This window comes from Eleutherodactylus coqui, chromosome 6 (assembly GCF_035609145.1).
Source record: "Eleutherodactylus coqui strain aEleCoq1 chromosome 6, aEleCoq1.hap1, whole genome shotgun sequence".
Classification (NCBI taxonomy): Eukaryota; Metazoa; Chordata; class Amphibia; order Anura; family Eleutherodactylidae; genus Eleutherodactylus; species Eleutherodactylus coqui.
In genome coordinates, this window is record NC_089842.1 from 25132277 (window position 1) to 25150458 (window position 18182).

Below are 18182 nucleotides of genomic sequence, written 5' to 3' on the forward strand. Positions count from 1 at the left end.
CTAAACAAAGGTTTAAGTTTTTCACCGGAAAATGACTTTTCTCTATTTGATACACTATTGGATGTAAACAGGTTTATCAGATCCTTGACAGTTAAAAGATATTTTTTTGATAAAAATTGGAGTACAAATACGGGTTCACATGATATCTCGTCTAATTATCAATACACAAATGAATTTGAGGACTGTACCTTTAAGGAAATTCTGGCAACCAAAGATTTAATAGAGTTGGAAAAGGAAGGTGGAAGTGAATCGGGTGATACGAAAAACGTAAATAAGATCAATTTCCATATCCCCAACCCAAGTTTCTACCCCCTGAATGCCAGAACAAAATATATGGATGACTTTCAACTGGCCATAGAAAAAGAACTTTTCAAAATAAAAGAAATCAACGTGCATAGAAAAAAGAAAAAAGATAATCTTACTACTAAAGAAAAAATTGGCTTGAAAGAATTTATGGATAACAAGAACTTAGTCATACGTAAATCTGATAAAGGGGGTAACATAGTTCTACTAGACTCTGACCTTTATGCAAATCTTGTTAAAAATATATTAAATAATACTGATATATATAAAAAAATTGATACTAATCCGCTACAAGGCTGTCTAAAAGAACTTAACAGATTATTGCATAGGGGAAAAGAGTTTGGCATATTGGATGATAAAATTATTTCATATCTGTCTCCCACAAATCCTACTATGGCTTTATTCCATGGCCTCCCTAAAATTCATAAGGGAATATTTCCACCTCCACTGCGACCGATAGTTGCAGGGATCGGCTCACCCTGTGAGCAATTGAGCTCGTGGGTGGACCGATCCCTGCAGCCGTTGGTATATAGAACTCCTGGTTTTTTAAGGGATAGCAAGCATGTAATACAGAAATTGCAGTATATGAAGTGGAGTGATAATTTGTGTTGGATCCTATGTGACGTCAAAGATTTGTATTCTTGCATACCACACCATGCGGCAATAGAAGCAGTGCGTTTTCACTTACAAAATTTTAGCAATTATAGCAATGAATTAAAGGAGTTTATTTTGTTATCTACGGAATTTTTGTTGACACATAATTTTTTCTCCTTTGACCAACAATTTTTCTTACAAGTTTCTGGAGCCCCGATGGGGTCTAAATTTTCTCCGGTTATAGCCAACCTCTTTATGAGTTGGTGGGAAGATTCCTTTATATTTAATCATAATAATCCTTTTGCTGGCCGCATGGTGTGGTATGCGAGATACATTGATGACATAATAATTATTTGGAACAAGGGTCCGGAACAAAATGGTGTACATGAACAAATTGGCCAGTTTGAAAATTATATCAATAATAATTCTGTGAATTTACAGTTTACTGTGACACATAATGATGTGGAAGTACCGTTCCTTGATTTAACCTTAAGGGGTAATTGTATTAAAGGAATAGAGACCAAATTATATAGAAAAATAACAGCAGGTAATACCATATTACATGCTAATAGTGGACATCCTAGACACACTATCAAAGCTATCCCCGTAGGGGAACTAATACGGGCAAAAAGATCCTGTTCAGACAATGCTTCTTTTGATGCAGCTAAAGTGGATATCAGAAATAGGCTGCATCAGAGAGGTTATAAACAGTCATCATTAAATGAGGCATGCACTAAAATAGAAACAATCAATAGGGAAGTATTACTTAAAGATAAATGTACAAAGAAAAAAGGGAATAATAACAAGGGAATGGTTTTCTCTACGGCATATAGTAGGAATTTTTATGAGATCAAAAAACTGTTTTTCAAATTTTTGCCTGTCTTAAGACAGGATGACACTGTTGATGAGATATTAAAAGAAGGGATTAAATGTGTTGCAAAAAGAAGTAAAAACTTGGGAGATCTTATAGCACCCAGTACTTTTTCCTCCAAAAAAGAAAAACCGCAGTGGTTGAAATTTCAAGGTTTTTTCCGCTGCGGAGATCCTAGGTGTACTGTCTGTCACTTAGTGGACAAAAGAAAAACCTTTTCTGACAGCGATAACAATAGAGAGTATAAGATTTACAATTTCATTAACTGCAACACTATTAATGTAGTTTATATAATTCAATGCAGAGAGTGTAATCTGAACTACATAGGTTGCACTACACGAAAGCTGAAGACCCGAATCAACGAACATGTCCGTGATATTAAAAAGGATAATGTGAATAGTTCAGGTGCGGTAAAACACTTCTGTGAGAAACATAAAGGAAATTTAAATACTTTCTCATTCTTTGGCATTGAAAAAGTTACAAACAAAAAGAGAGGAACGATTAACCCGGATAAAGTGTTTAAAAGGGAAGCGTTTTGGATATTAAACTTAAACACAAGATTCCCGAAAGGAATGAATTATAAAACAGACCTTTTATACATTTATTAGTTACAGTGGATACTGTTCATTAAAAAATAGTTATTAATCCCAACATAATCCTACTTGGCCAATAACATATAATGTACTGTTATTAATTACAACATGTTGTTACTCGCATTACCTCATACTAACAATTTGTGTCTAATTTCTGTGTTGCTGCTGGAAAGTCCTTTTCATTTTTTCGTTTATTTTTATTCATTATTTTTTCTTGCTTCTGTAACGATGTCATATTGATCTCATATCTCATGTTATTAAGTGGAGCATATTATAGATAAATGTTCGTGTGTATGTACTATTGGATATGCAATGCATATATGTAGAAACCAAGACAAGTTCCTGCAGGAGGGACAGGTTTTGGTAATTGAAATAGCAGATTGCCATGGGTTAATTGCACATGTGTTTTTAATTCACTTATTTTCACTAAACCTTTTTAAGGTTTGCATAATGGCTTTGTAAGTCAGAGGTGAACAAGGTTTCATAACCGAAACGCGTTCTCTGTATTATTCAAGCACCATAAAGAAAATAAAAAGCAAGTTTTTTCCACAATAAGCTGTATTCCTGCAATTGGATTATTTTGCGTTCATACTTTGTACTACCTTGCCACATATCCCCCTCCTCCAGATACCGGGCCCTAGGCCTTATCACAAGACCTACCCTCCAGGGTCAAAGCTCCATGCTCAGGGATCTCTCTGTCACTCACAGTGTGGTTTTCCTTTCTCTGACACTTTTTTAACTTCTTGATTTTGAATCTTTTGCTAAAACCCATCTTGCTAATGCTCTTGCTCAAATGCTTGCTCATTCATGAACTGCCCTTGGCTCTTCAGTTGCTTTTCTCAAGCCCTTGTGTAGAGTCAGCCTCTATTGATTCTGTTTTCCTATTCTCTGCAACTTCTTTCACATTGTTCTCTTTACCTACAATGTCTTCCGTATTGCTCTCTTTACACAGATTCTGAAACCTCTTTTCCAGTCTCTGCTTCTTTAGTGGCTTCCTCAGCTTTAGCAGCCCCATCTTCTATCTTCTCTTTGCTCTCCTGTACTTCAAAAGACTGTTCACCCTCCATCTGTTGCTCAAACCTCACCCTTTCAATGTCTCTACTGAGCCGTTCTTCTGCATTTTTAGCAGACATCATTTGCTCCTCACCAAGCAACTGATCAAACTTCTTCTGTTTCTTCTCCCAGCTGGACCCAATCTGATTTCTTATATTCTCCACTGATGTAAAAATCGCCCTCCGAGCTTCATTCCATTCTTGAGAGTATCAAAAATACTATAAACTAGTACTTACAAATTCTTCAGTGACACTGAGATTTGAAATTGCCTTTTAGTATAGTAACTTTCATATGTTCTATATTGTGTCTGTGACTAGAAAAATGTTCCGCCACAGGTAATTCTGTATTTCTTGCTTTTATTGTATGGTGGTGAGATCTTATCCTCACTTTCAGTTTTTGTCCTGTTTCTCCAACATAAAGGCCCTCCAACAGGATAAACAACGGGCATGCAAGGTTGGCAGGATTATGGTGGTGCATGTCTGTATCTCTAACTAACAAGGTCATCTGTTTTGTATACATAAAATGTTTAGAAGTAAAACCTAGAAATTAGTCTAATAAAATAAAGAAAATGAAGACCCTTATTCCCCCCACACCAAAATATAAGAATCACGTGGAACCAAATGCTCAGTAAGGTTACATTCACAGGGGCAAGAATCTCACATGCCTTTTGTGCATTGCAAGATGAACAAAACTCGCACGACTATGAACTCAATTGTTTTGAATGAACATATTTCCATTTTTTTTTTTTTAAATCACCGCAAGCAGCCATATACTAAGGCTACCTACACACAGGCGAGCGCAATATCAGGCTGAGAAATTCAGCCCGATATCCCGCTCGTCAGCATACGCTTTTACTCTATTTTTATGGCAGAAATGCCTCCCATTACTTTGGGGAGTAGCGAACCTCTGGCATGGCTTTCAGTCACATTAGAGGATCGGCAACTGCTTACCATTGTTTTCAATGGGAAGCATAGCATCACGCTCATGTGCACATTGTACGGCGTACGTGTAATGTGTTTTACTGTACCATTGAAAACAATGGGTGATGTGTTCCGAGCAACGCTAAAAGATAGGACATGCATTGATTTATTCCCTCAATGCAATGTGATGATGGAAAACATCACTCATGTGTATGACTTCTTGGCCCTGTGAAACCAGCCTTACTGATATACTAATACAAGAGGGCAGGTAAAAACACCACATCCCTCAACATGGAGACAGACAAACTGCTATAAGGAGGAGCAATTGCACAGATAATTACAAGGTACTGATGAACAATCACTCTCATACCTTTCTTATATTGAGGGGGGGTGGCTGCTTTGTATTATTCTTGCACAAAAAAGGGCATATACAGGGTGTCAGGCCACATAGTACGTGTAGTGCACCATGCATGCTTACAGCTTATTAATGACTCCATGTTTTCATCCAGAGGGCTGCCCTGCACCCCAAAGGTGAACACACTGGTACCCTGTATATGCTCTTTTTTTTTGTGCAAGAATAGCACAAAGCAGCCACCCCCCTTAATATAAGGAAGGTGTGTGAGTGGTTGTCCATCAGTACCTCGCACATGTGCAATTGCTCTTCCATATAGCAGTTTGGCTTTATGCATGTTGGGGGATGTGTTGTTTTTTTCTGCCTCTTGTATTAGTATATCAGTAAGTATATGGCCGCTTTCAGTGATTTTCTTTTGTCTGTTTAGATTTCTTTTTTCTGTGATTTTCTGACGCTGTGTCATTTGCATTCAAGTGTGATGTGATGTTTCCCATTGAAATCATAGGGAAACACTTGCAATCCTCTGACGCTCGTGAAACACATGACTGAGGATCGCAATTCCACAGAAGCGATGTGAGGCCTTTTTGAATGAAACATTAGCAAGTGCAGTATGGGGTTGAGCTTCTCTGCCCAATCTTGCGCTCACCCGTGTGAATGTAGCTTTATAGGCAGATAGCTGTCAATCAGTGGCAGGAGGCGGGGAGTGTACAGCTAGGCTGCAGTTCATGAATATCCAGGACTACTTTAAGTAGTCCTCTATGCGTTTGCCGCTACTGATAAAAGGTAAGTTTCTAAAAAACTACTGCACAGATCCACACAGCAGACGTATCACTGTAAACAGTGTTCTCCTGCAACGCCTCAATAAACATACTGTATGTATGGCCAGAGGCCTAGTCCTTGTCACAGTGACGCCACACTCTAATTGGACACTCCCGATGATATGTTGCAAAAATAATGGAGACGAGTCCAGTTTAGTTTAGCAATTTGAAAGTGAGCAGATTTACTAACTTTGGTATTGGCAACAACGGATTAAGTTTACAATTCTCTGAAGACGAAGTTATAGCAGGTATACAAGGACACAGTACCGAGCAAGCAAGACACAGAAGTGTTGAATTGATGATACTCTGACTTTAACGCTCTCTCTTCTGAAGATAGATAGACTAGACAATTTTCCCCACTAGTGAATTTAGATAAACCAAGTAAATTAGATTTTGACTGTAGGATATTATGAAGCAGAGGGACAAGTGACTATATGTTAATCTTGGCTTGTACTTCACCGGGTAGCTACAACTCACTGTTAGATGAAGATGGACCTCCGGAAGGATCTTCTCTTCTCTGTGTCTGGATGCCAAGGGAGCGGGTTGGTCGCCTCACTCTACCTTAGGTAACTGATAACTCGCTGAACTACTCCTCCTCTACTACCACGGCACTGCAACCACTCCTCGCTCACACCTGGCTGAGTCTGCCTAACTGTTCTCTGACACTCCTATTTATAGCATCTCTTTCCTTCCCGCACTTTCTGAATTCCTCCTTCTACATAGAGACTAATAGAGCTGCTTCCTCACCCTTGAGCTCTGCACCAGTAAGATTAAATCTGACTGTCAGCCAATGAGAGACCAGCTGATATCAGAGTTGAGATCTATGCTTAGAGCAGAAGGGGAGACACAGGGTCTCTCCCACAGACAGCACCTTTTGGATCCAGGAACGACATCCAGACAGGTGAGACAGGACAAGTGTACCGTGAGTGTTCTGCAATACCCACTAGGCTACTACACTCCCAGAGAGGAGTGCACAGAGATGATAACAGAGTCCAATAGGAGACCCTCATACAGAGCAGTGAACTCTCTCTATGATGTCCATAAACCATAATAGAACATATGAACAGGGTTGTCTTGATGAGATTAATGTGATTACCTTTTAACTTTCAAGTAACCCTTCTCATATGTTACGTTTTCTGAAACCAGTTATTCTCTATTCAAGTTCCTGTAATCGCCAAGTGCCTGTATGACCTGGCATGTTGGCTGTAATGTCCATGGCCACACCTTTGGAGTATATAATTCAGATCTCACTCATCAGTGAGAACAATACAGAGAAGAGACGAGGACAGAAGTGTGAGTATTACAGCCCTTGTATATTCATCTTATACTCTACAAGTATACTACGAACACTAGGGTGTCCGATGGGCGGCCAAGACTTGTACCGGCCTACTAGGGAAGGCGATAGCGGGGAAGTCTGAGAAGAAAAAGAATAATTTACTGACATTTTTCTTCTTTATAGACAGAACAGTCAGAAGTCTAACATTGGAGATGTGGAAACTGGGCATAATCCTCCTGACATCGGCATCCGGTAAGTGAGCTTGCTCTTGTACTGTTATAAACTGTAGACTCTAGGGCTGCTGGCCGTCTAATACATATAAGATGCGTGTCTGCACTTTGTTAAAATGATGCAGTAATAGAGAGAGGGGAGAATTTCCCCAAAGTAACGCACCTTTTCACACAGGTAAACCGCTGAATTCTGTCACCATTTTTTCCCGATTATATATTAACAAAAACATTAATCGCCTCATTCCAGCAGCCAGAACTTTTTAATTTTGCGACAAAATAGCTGTATGAGGGCTTGTTTTTTTTGTATTTTTAATGACATCATTTTGGGGTACACAAAGCATACAGTCTAATATATTGTATAACTTTTATTAAATTTTGTTAGGAAGATTGGGGGAAAAAAATTATTTTGCCATTAGTTTTATTTTTTTTTTCATTTTTGCGGCATTCAGTCTGCAAAGTAAATAGTGATATAACATTATTCTCGGGGTCGGCATGATTACAGCGATACCAAGTTTATGCAGTTTTTTATGTTTTGCTATTTATGTACACAAAAAAGTTTTTTTTTTTTTTTGTTCTTAGAGATTTGCTCTTGTGTCGCCACATTCTCAGAGCCAAAGCATTTTTATTTTCCCATGAAGCCCTACAAGGGCTAGTTTATTGTGGGAGGAACTCTGGTCTTCATTTATCCGATGCTTGGGAACAAATAACATTTTGATTGCTTTTTATTCCATTTTTTTCTACAGGCAAGATTAACAAAATCTGCAATTCTGGCATGTTTTTTTTTATTTTTAACAGCATTCACCGTGCAGTATAAAAAATCTTTTCAAGTAATTCTTCAGGCCGGTACGATTGTGGCAGTACCAAACTGATATAGAATTCTTTTACCAATATTTCCCCTTTTTTTAGTGTATTTTTTATTTATTGCTGAATTCAAAGACCCCTAACATTTTTCTTTTTTGTTAACGGAGCCGTGTCAGGGGTTTTATTTTTTGCGGGATGAGTTGTATTTTTTAATAGCACCGTTTGTTGATCAATGCAATGTTTTAATTACTTTCTATTTGACATGTGCAGTGCGAGTTACATAATGTACTATTTTATATGGGTCTTTACAAGCACAGTGATATCACATACGTGATTTCTTTTTAGCATAGTAAAGGGGGGAAAGTGAGCTTTTTGCATTTTTATTTTTATTCTTTTTTACTATTTTTTTAATACTTAAATTTTTTTTTCTTTGTCCCACTAGGGGATGTGAATATCAACATCTTTTATCACTCCTCTAACACACTACTATACTTCATTATATAGTAGTGTATTAGAAAGCCTATTAAGTCCAGTCTCATGGGCCACTGTAGCTGGCAGACCCGGAGGCTGTATTCAAGCCTCCACCCCCCCCCCCCCATCTATCAGCCTCTTACATGCCGCAGTCGCACTGACCATGGTTTCTTCAAGCCCTGTTGCTAGAGCAAGTGTCAGCTGAGCACCCACTCTCCCCGACACCAGGCTTTGTCCACCAGTATTTATTGGTACCATTTTTGGGTGCATAAAATACATTGTAAAATTTATTTATTTATTTTTTTTGGAAAGCAGTGTAAGGCCCAATGTGCACGGGCGGGTCTGATTCCGAATGCGGGTGCCCGTTGTGGAATCCGACCCTGCTAGCGACCACATGTACAAAAGGTCCACAAAACAAATCTTTAATTCATGTGCGGATGCCCATGATTATCTATGGGCTGCTTGATTTGCCGATCTTTCGCACGAGTAACCTGCGTGGATTCCGCAAATCAGTTCTGCCCGTGGAGATTGAGCCTTAATCGTGCAGTATAAATGACATGATACATTTTTTTGAGGGTCTGTACGATTACGACGATACCAAAATTATTAGAATTTTTTCCACTCTTGCACAATAGAAACCCTTTTTTTCCCGAAACTTGTAAACTAACTCTTAAAGGGGTATTGATGTGGATTTTGACTGGAAATAAGCTGCATAACTGCAGCTGATTTCATACTATTCAGCGCTCACTCTTACCTCCTCCATGGGCTTCCAACTGTCAGCGCTCCCCGGCTTCTATAAAAGCCCCGGCAATAATAGTGTACCCACAGTGACTCCAGTAGTATTAGTGCTCCCCTATACCAGCCCCATCAATAATATTGCCCCACCACAGTATCCCCAGCAATAATAGTTACCCCCCAGTAATAATAGTTACCACCTCACAGCATCCCCAGCAAGAATAGTGACCCCCACAGTATTCCCAGCAATAATAGTGACCCCACGGAAGCCCCAGCAATAATAGTAACCCCCAAAGTAGCCCCAGCAATAATAGTGACACCCCACAGTATCCCCAGCAATAATAGTGACCCCTACAGAAGCCTCATCAATAATAGTAACTCCCAAAGTATCCCCAGCAAGAATAGTGACCCGACAGTGTCCCTAGCAATAATAGTAACCCCAAAAGTATCCCTATCAATAATAGTGACCCCCGCAGTATTCCCAGCAAAAATAGTGACACCCCACAGTTTCCCCAGCAATAATAGTGACACCCCGCAGTTTCCCCAGCAATAATAGTGACACCCCACACTATTCCCAGCAAAAATAGTGACCCCCACAGTAGCCCCAGCAATAATGGTGAGCCCTAAAGTATCCCCAGCAATAATAGTGACACCCCACAGTATACCCAGCAATAATAGTGACCCCAACAGTAGCCATAATAGTATTAGCGCTCCCTTATACTCGCCTCAGCAATATTAGTGACCCCCATAGTGACCCATAGTTTTAGTGCTCCCCTAGACCAGGCAAGTATTAGTTACCCTCACATTAGCCCCATAGTATTAGTGCCCCCTATACCATCCCAGTGTCTCCCACAGTGACTCATATACTTACCCTCCTCCTTATCTTCACAGCGCAGATGATCCTAGCAGCGCTGCTGCCAATGGCTGGAAGTCTGTGCACCTGCAACAGCGCTCCTCCCCTCTGCTCTCCTCTCTAGCGGAACCATAGAGGAGAGCTGAGGGGAGGGAGGATCCCGAATACACACACTGCTGTCAGGGTGTGTATCTGGTCTGCGGCGCTCCACAGTGATTACTGGGCAGGGAGCTGCGGCACCTTGCCCGGTAATCACTTTATATGGTGACCAGGCATCACCAGAAAGCAGGACAAATGGCTGTCCTGCTGGGGTCCTTGCGTAAGGCGGGATACAGGGTCCTAAAGCGGGACTGTCCCACCTAAATCAAGACATCTGGTAACTGTATCTCTATGCATGTGCTGCTACTGATAAAGTGCAAGCTTCTCTGAAACTACTGCACAGATCCACACAGCAGGCGTATCAGTGCAATCAGTGTGGCAGGAACTACACTATGCTGCTCTCAGAGAGGTGCAGAAAAATGGTGACAGCGTCTCTTTAAGGCATAAAGATAAGAAATAAAGTGCTTTTTCTTTGCAGATGGTTTTTGGTGGTTTACGATAGAATTTCCCTCACATAGGCTCTGCTGGCGTAGCCGTCTTTGTTCTGAAAAACATGGGGGGAAATGGAGGCTAAAATAGAGATCCTACATGGGATATCCAGGGTTAAAATAAAGTCTGCTCTATTAGCAAGAGCAGCTCCACTCTTGTCTACAGACCATGTCTGGTACTACAGCTCCATTCATGTATTTATCATTGATGTCAGCAGTGCCGAGCTGTGCTGTTCACAGTAATAATACTTGTAGTTTTTATGTAATCCGATAAACCCCCTAAGTAAAATCAGAAGACCCCCTTTGCAAAGTTCCCACATGTTCAATTTTTAAAGATTCAATCATCTCCAGAAGCATAATCATAAAATTGCAGAGGGAGGCTAATTTCACATGGGCGAGTGTGATATCAGACCGTGAAGCTCCGCTTGATATTGCACTTGCTAACGTACGATTTTCGCACGGATGCGATGTGTTTTTGTGCCTCGCATCACTTCAGGGAATTACTGATCCTCCATTGCAGCTGACAGCCGCAGCAGAGGTTCGCGGAGTGTTTCCCAATGTTTTCAATCAGCAAACCTCCCATTGCATCGCCCTCGCGTGCACCTCCAACGCCGTGTGATGCTGTGCCTGCCCTACTGAAAACAAGATAGGACACACTGCAATTTGTTTTGTGTAGGAATGTATATGACCCTATTCAAAAGAATGGGTTTCATATTCGTGCGAGGTTTGTGCATTTCACGATGCTCGAATCTCATGTGATTTTATTAGCCTTGTGAAAATGGCCTTAGAAGGGATCTCTATGGTCATCGGGTCCAACCGTTATGCTGAATGCAAGGGATGCATTTGGGCCCATGTCCTGAAGCTGATGGGGTCCATATGCTTGGGTTGGGGGCTGTAAATAATGCATGATAGTGGGAGGACTACAGATTTTGCATTGGGGTCCAGAAGCGTGGACCTCTGAGGTATAAGGGCCCTCAGCTCAGAATGACACCAGTAGATGTTCTTCCTACTCTGTATCTCAATAGAAGGTTGTAGATGTGATTGTATGATGATGGCTGTTGTCATTCATGGATTAATAGGAAGCTCCTGCTCTTTTCTGTCTTGTAGTTCTGCACATGGATGATGCAGGGAATCCGTACAAACGTAAGTGCATCCTAATAATATCCCTCATTACTGACGTGATATGAATAAAGTGCACATCCCATCTCCCCAGCAATATCTGGAGACCCCCAGAAGACCCGGCAAATCTCCCCTACCCATCATACTCACCTCTCCCCATTCCTGGAAGAAGAGAACTGCGGCTGACATTCATGGGTTAATAAGAAGCTGCTACAACTTTTTTGCACCAAATACAACATGCAGCAGATTTGAAAGAACGTAGCATGACCATTACCACTGTAGACCTTTTTCCGCTACAAGGGCTCCTTCATACGAGTGTATGCGCAATTGTGCATGGTTCAGCACAACATATTTGCCCTATGAGGTAGACAAGCGTGGTTTACACGCTGCTAAGCAACGTATAAACCACGCTGCTGACATGCAGGAATTCTGCACGTGAATGGGCTTCCCCTAGCTCCGTGGAGCAGCCCGTTCACACGTCTGTGGTGTGGGCAGCCTGCTCCCATGGCTTCCTTAGGAGCCTATGGAAAGCACCCTGGACAGTGGCGCACCACAGAGCTGTCAGGTAAGTTGCTACTCGCTGTCCGTATCGTGCAAGCGCTTCTAGAGCAAGCTATTGGTTGCTATAGAAGCGTGGTTTACAAGCAGCGTATAAAACAAATTTTTTGGGGTATAAATTCTTTATTTTTCATTTGGGAAAGGGAGGGGGGTACAACAAAGGTAAAATCAAAATAGGTAAAACACAATATAAATTGTTTGATCACGTAAACACAGTTGTGTGTGTAGTGGCGTATTCAACCCCCCCCCCCCCCCTTTTTTGCACTCGCAGGGCATGTAGTTTTGCATACAGGACACAACCACATCCTGATTTAAATGGCTTTCTAGCCTAATAAGTTCCAGATGTGACTTTTTTCCTGCAGAATTGCGTATCCCATTGTGCGTGCATTTGTGCCCCCCTGTAGACTTCTATGGGGACTTTTGGTGCACAAATACTCACAATAGTAGTGCATGCTGTTTTTTTTTTTCATTTGCGCAAAAAAAGAAAATGAGAAAAAACTCATCAAAGGGTTCTATTCACTGCATGCACAAATTTTGCTCACAAACATACATGCAAACATAAGGAGACCAACGGCCGCTTTCATATGGCTGAGAAAATCATGCGAGATTTGTGCATTGCGAATATGAATCCTATTCTTTTGAAAAAAATTGCAGCATGTCCTATTTTTGGGCGTTTCCTCAGAACGCATCACCCATTGTTTTCAATGGAGCCAGCAGAACATCGCACGGTGTGTGAAGTGCAGGCGAGTGCAATGTTTCCCATTGAAAACCGCGGCAGAGGATTACTACTGATACGCAGTGAAGGGAGTTGGTCAAAGTCAATGGACTTTTGTTGTTCCATCGACATCCCAGCATGCTCTATTTCTCTTTGAATGAAACTCTGCCTGGACTGCGCATGTCCGTGACGTCAGATTCCCCGCTGTGCGCGGTGTCATACTCAGCCCACATGCGGTTTCTGACAGCTCTTTGTCATCAGAGTGTATGGGCTGTGAATGTGTAAAACGCCACTGGGGCCTGAGCCCTAATGCACAACCTGCATCAGACAGTCAGAGCAGCTGGGGCGGCCATCTTTGTTTGTGCAGGCCTTGAAGCATATAGTATGTACACAGCAAGTCTGCAGACTAATGTGTGATATTAGTAGTTCAATGAAAGTAGCCAAATATTCGAACGCTCTTATATTCCTCTATAGGATAAGGGATAACTTGATGATCGGTTAGGGTATCACCATTGAAACCCCCTCTGATCTCGAGAACAGGGGTCCTGTGTCCCTCTTCCTCCTCACTGCAGCGCTACTTTATCCCCTCACCCTCTTCATGTAGCAAGGAGGACATTAAACTTAGCTATTTTCGTCTGCCCCATTGAAATAAATGGAGTGCTGCCCCTACAGGCTCGGCTAGTGCTCCATTCCCAGTGATGTCACTGCGGGGGAAAAAACAACCCCTGCCAGGGCAGGAAGGCAGGAGTCCCATCTTCCAGATCAGCAGGGTACTCAATGAGACCACCACCGATCACCAAGTTATCCCCTATCTTGTGAATATCCTTAAGATATGGAATAACACTTGCTATTCTGGTACAACTGCTTATAGGGGTTGTCCCGCGCCGAAACGTTTTTTGGTTTTTTTTTAACCCCCCCCCGTTCGGCGCGAGACAACCCCGATGCAGGGGTTAAAAAAACAAACCGGAGAGTGCTTACCTGAATCCCCGCGCTCCGGTGACTTCTTACTTACCCGATGAAGATGGCCGCCGGGGTCTGCTCCCTCCGTGGACCGCAGCTCTTCTGTGCGGTCCATTGCCGATTCCAGCCTCCTGATTGGCTGGAATCGGCACTTGACGGGGCGGAGCTACACGGAGGCGGCATTCTGCACGAGCGGCTCCATTGAAGAGAGCAGAAGACCCGGACTGCGCAAGCGCGGCTAATTTGGCCATCGGAGGGCGAAAATTAGTCGGCTCCATGGGAACGAGGACGCTAGCAACGGAGCAGGTAAGTAAAAAACTTTTTATAACTTCTGTATGGCTCATAATTAATGCACAATGTACATTACAAAGTGCATTAATATGGCCATACAGAAGTGTATAGACCCACTTGCTGCCGCGGGACAACCCCTTTAATCACTGAGCCGCTGCCTCACCTGATCTGGTTCTCAAGTCCTTCCCCCTCTGACTGTACTGACATCCTGATGTATCCGTTTCTCTCCCCCACTAACACTATTGTACTTTTACAGCTACTGTACCATCCTGTGGACCCAATAAAATGTATTGGACATGTAGACAATGCTGGTCAACCTGCGACAACCCCCAACAAATCATTTGCAGTAGGATGTGTCGTGCCGGCTGCTATTGTGAATCAGGTTTTCTGGAGCTGGGGGATTTGTGTATAAAGAAGGAAGACTGCTTGGAGTGCACCGGAAACAGGACGTACACAGAATGCGGTCCCGCATGCGCCGACACCTGCAGCAACTGGTTTGTGGAGGACAAGATCTGCATGGCTATGTGCAGACCAGGCTGCACCTGTAAGCCTGGCTACGTGTTTCCCGATGATAAGCGGGACAGATGCATCCTTCCCAAGGATTGTCCCAAATAACCCCACAGCTCAGCTGGGCGGCCATATTTGTAGCCTCCATCTCTTATTACTAACTGTGGATGGATTTTGTTTCTTTCAAATGATAATAAAAGATTCACAATCATCTTCTGTGTTTTCTTATGTATCTATGGAGAACTAAGTGTTAGTCATATTGGTGGATTATATTATGAGTGGTTTGGGTGACCTCCTGGGGTGAGAGACTCCTGGGGGCCCACGATTGCCCAAACTGCTCATTATTTTAACTGTAAGTGCAGAGATGGGTTGCGTTTTTCTCATAAAATGCATCACAATCTCATTAAAAAGTTGCAGTTTTATAAGTGTGATAACAGTCTGAGTTTCTCGGGCCAATATTGCACTCGCTGATGTAAATGTAAATTTAAAAGGGATTTACTTGAAGCTCGGTGAACAACCTGCCTGTACACATTGTGCATTGATTCACCAATTCATAAATCCCACCTCCACAAACTTTGCTCAGCCAACCAATGTAAAGCTGGATGAACCAATCACAGCCCTCGCATTCGTTCATCCAACGCTGCATTGATTGGCTGAGTAGTGCTGGATGAACCAATTAGAGCCATCGCTTTCTGGAGGTGGGATTTTTGAATCCCACAACCAAAAAATGACTTTCTAAATGCTAGGTAAATATTCCTTATTTCTTTTCAGGGAATCCAGCTTTGGCTTATTTTAGGGGTAGGCTTATCACAAAATCATAGAAGAATTTGGGAGTTCAAATGTATAACAACTTTTGACATTTTCAACAAAGGCCTAAATTCTTCAAGAGGATTCATGCGTGAAGTATGAGACATCTGTCGCACAGATAACACTGCTGGCCTGATGACCCCTAACACTAATTCAGAACCATAAAACCCCATCTTTTTCAGTGGACTATTTAAGTATTTATTTATTTCTCTACCCATCCTGTTGTGGTATTTTTTTAAAGTGCAAATTAATCACATCCATTTCTGTGCCTTGTCATAAGTATGTGTATATATATACCTCTTCGGATCTATTTCATTAGGCCCAATAAAGGATCCTAGGAGGTTCAAAAGCTCACTATAACATGTATTTTTGTTAGCCATTAAAAGGTATCATATCTACAAGATGACTTATTGTGGGAACGCAGCTATTTAAAACAAGGACAAACGTAAAAACCTCATAGACCCCCAGACTCATGGATATTCATTTGGGAAGAAAAAACGGGTGATGCGATATATATATTCGTGTTATCTCTTACTATTTATTGAACATTGGTGACTTCTATCATTAATCTTTAAAGCCTCTCCCAGAAACGCTGTGATATCATAACAGAACTGGGACAGGGAACTGATTGTACAAAGAAACACCCAAAAATGGATGTGTAAAGTGGGAACCGCTAGATAGAAACCGATCCACACAATAATACCTTCACACAATAATACCTTGAAAAAGGTGCCTGCGTGCACCGAAACGCATAGCCCTTGCCATTCGGAAATAAAAGTAAAGACATAATCTACTTGCAATTCAGCATTATTTACGACAGAGGAGGATTTTGAGGAGTCAGCACTTCAAGAAGGGGGCTTCTTGTCTGATACACTCCCCCTCCTCCAGAGTAAGTGCCGTCCTTATTTCCCACTTTTCTTGGATTTTCAACCTATTTGGGGTATCATCTTGCATATTCCATGAGCGCACACATTTTTATTTAGAACTGGGACAAAGAAACACCCTAGAATAGGTGTGTAAAGTGGGAACCGCTAGATAGAAACTGATCCACACAATGATACCTTCACAGAAGATTAGACACCATGAAGGGACATGCAGGGACCCTTCCTACAGAAGCTATCTGTCATTCAGATCATGAATAGCTACCTACTACAAACACAGACCGAATAGCTTTATCTAAATGATGCGGTTATACATTGGTATAGCTGGTCTATTAGGATGTGAGAGACATCACAGATGTATTGAAACGCCTTGAGGATGTATCTGTATCAACTGATGTAATGTTAGCAAGCCTTGATGTTAAGTCTCTGTATACCTTGATTTCCCGTCTTGGAGGGGTAGGAGCAGCAAGGTATTTTCTAAATCAGAGAGGTACACACTTTAGCACTCATAACGATCTTGTGGTTCAGCTACTGTTTCATGTTTTGGAACACAACTATTTTCTATCTAGGGTAAGTACTTCCACCAGCTCAGGGGTACGGCCATGGGGAGTCCTTGTGTCCCCATGTACGCCAATCTATACCTGGGCTGGTGGGAGGAAATACATGTGCTCAAAGAATCTAATGAGTCCTGAACATCAAAAATAGACCTATTGAAGAGGGGTGTGGCCTGAATGCAGCCGGGACGGTAGCTAAACTTTGAGCTCTGCTCAACTATTGCCTTAAAGCAATAAAAATAAGTGTCCCAGAGGTTAGAAAAAGAACTTACCTATAGAGGAATCCCTAATGCTGAGAGCCGTGACAAAGAGGAAGCCACCAAAGCCTCAGCCGCAGCAGGTGAAGGACTTCTTCTCGGCGTGGAGTGCCGACCGGGACCATGCTGCGCAGATCCGTGGGTCCCCTCTCCTACAGCCTCAGAAGAGAGGAATGATGAGCAACCCGACTCTCCTCACCTATCCGACAGAGCCGCAAGCACCGCTGATGTAACGGAGGTACTGCACAGCCGAGCATCTCTCCAGGAGGGGGTAAGTCACTCCATTACAGGAGCATACCCCAGCCCCGCTGCTCTTGACAAAATGGCGCCGGGTCACAAACAGCCTCCCTCTAGCACTGCAACTCCCTCTGCTAGCCGGGAGAGACAGAGACCCAGGCTGTCTCCTCAGTCCCCGACAGGCATAATTCAAACAATATAAGCACACATTAGAGGAAGAAGATCTCATACTAAATGTTCCTACTTCTAAGCAGCCTGCTTCTGAAGAATTTATTAAATATGATCCTTGCCCTGAGGGGATCACTACAAAGTGATATATCTACCATTCCTGCAGCATTCAATTCCTCCATACGGGAACTGGGAGATCATACAGACATGGAGAACAAAATGAAGGAGCTAACTACATCTCACATTTCTCTGATAGGTGCGCATTATTCATTGACAGAGGAAGTGGCAGTTATGAAAAACAAGATGGCGGATTTGGAGGATAGGAGTAGACGCAATAACATAAAACTGAGGGGAATTCCTGAAAGCGTCAGTCAGAGTGAATTGCAAGATTACCTGTCAAAACTTCTCTATTTTGCTTCCAAATACTCCTCAACAAGAGCTTATAATCGATAGAATCCATAGACCGCCTAAACCAAGCCATGTCCCAGAAAAAGTACCAAGAGACATCATGGCAAGAATTCATTTTTTCCATGTGAAAGAGGCCTTGATGAATGCTTCACGTAAAGCAAACCCGTTGCCTGCGCCATATTCATCCATCCATTTCTTTGCAGACCTCTCCCTGCCACTATGCAGGCAAGAAGAGCCTTTCTGCCCAAAACGCTAAGGGCGCC

At 42.2% G+C, this 18182-nt stretch overlaps 1 protein-coding gene and 1 long non-coding RNA gene across 2 annotated transcripts in view; both read left to right on the top strand.

Moving 5' to 3' along the window:
- The window catches only part of LOC136631959 (chymotrypsin-elastase inhibitor ixodidin-like), a 76069-nt gene that overhangs the window by 37985 nt on the left and 19902 nt on the right, over positions 1–18182 (top strand). The gene's annotated exons all lie outside the window — the stretch shown is intronic.
- On the top strand, positions 6769–11603 carry LOC136631965 (uncharacterized). The gene is made up of 3 exons (XR_010793109.1): positions 6769–6797; positions 6964–7032; positions 11565–11603. It is a non-coding gene; the product is annotated as an uncharacterized lncRNA (long non-coding RNA).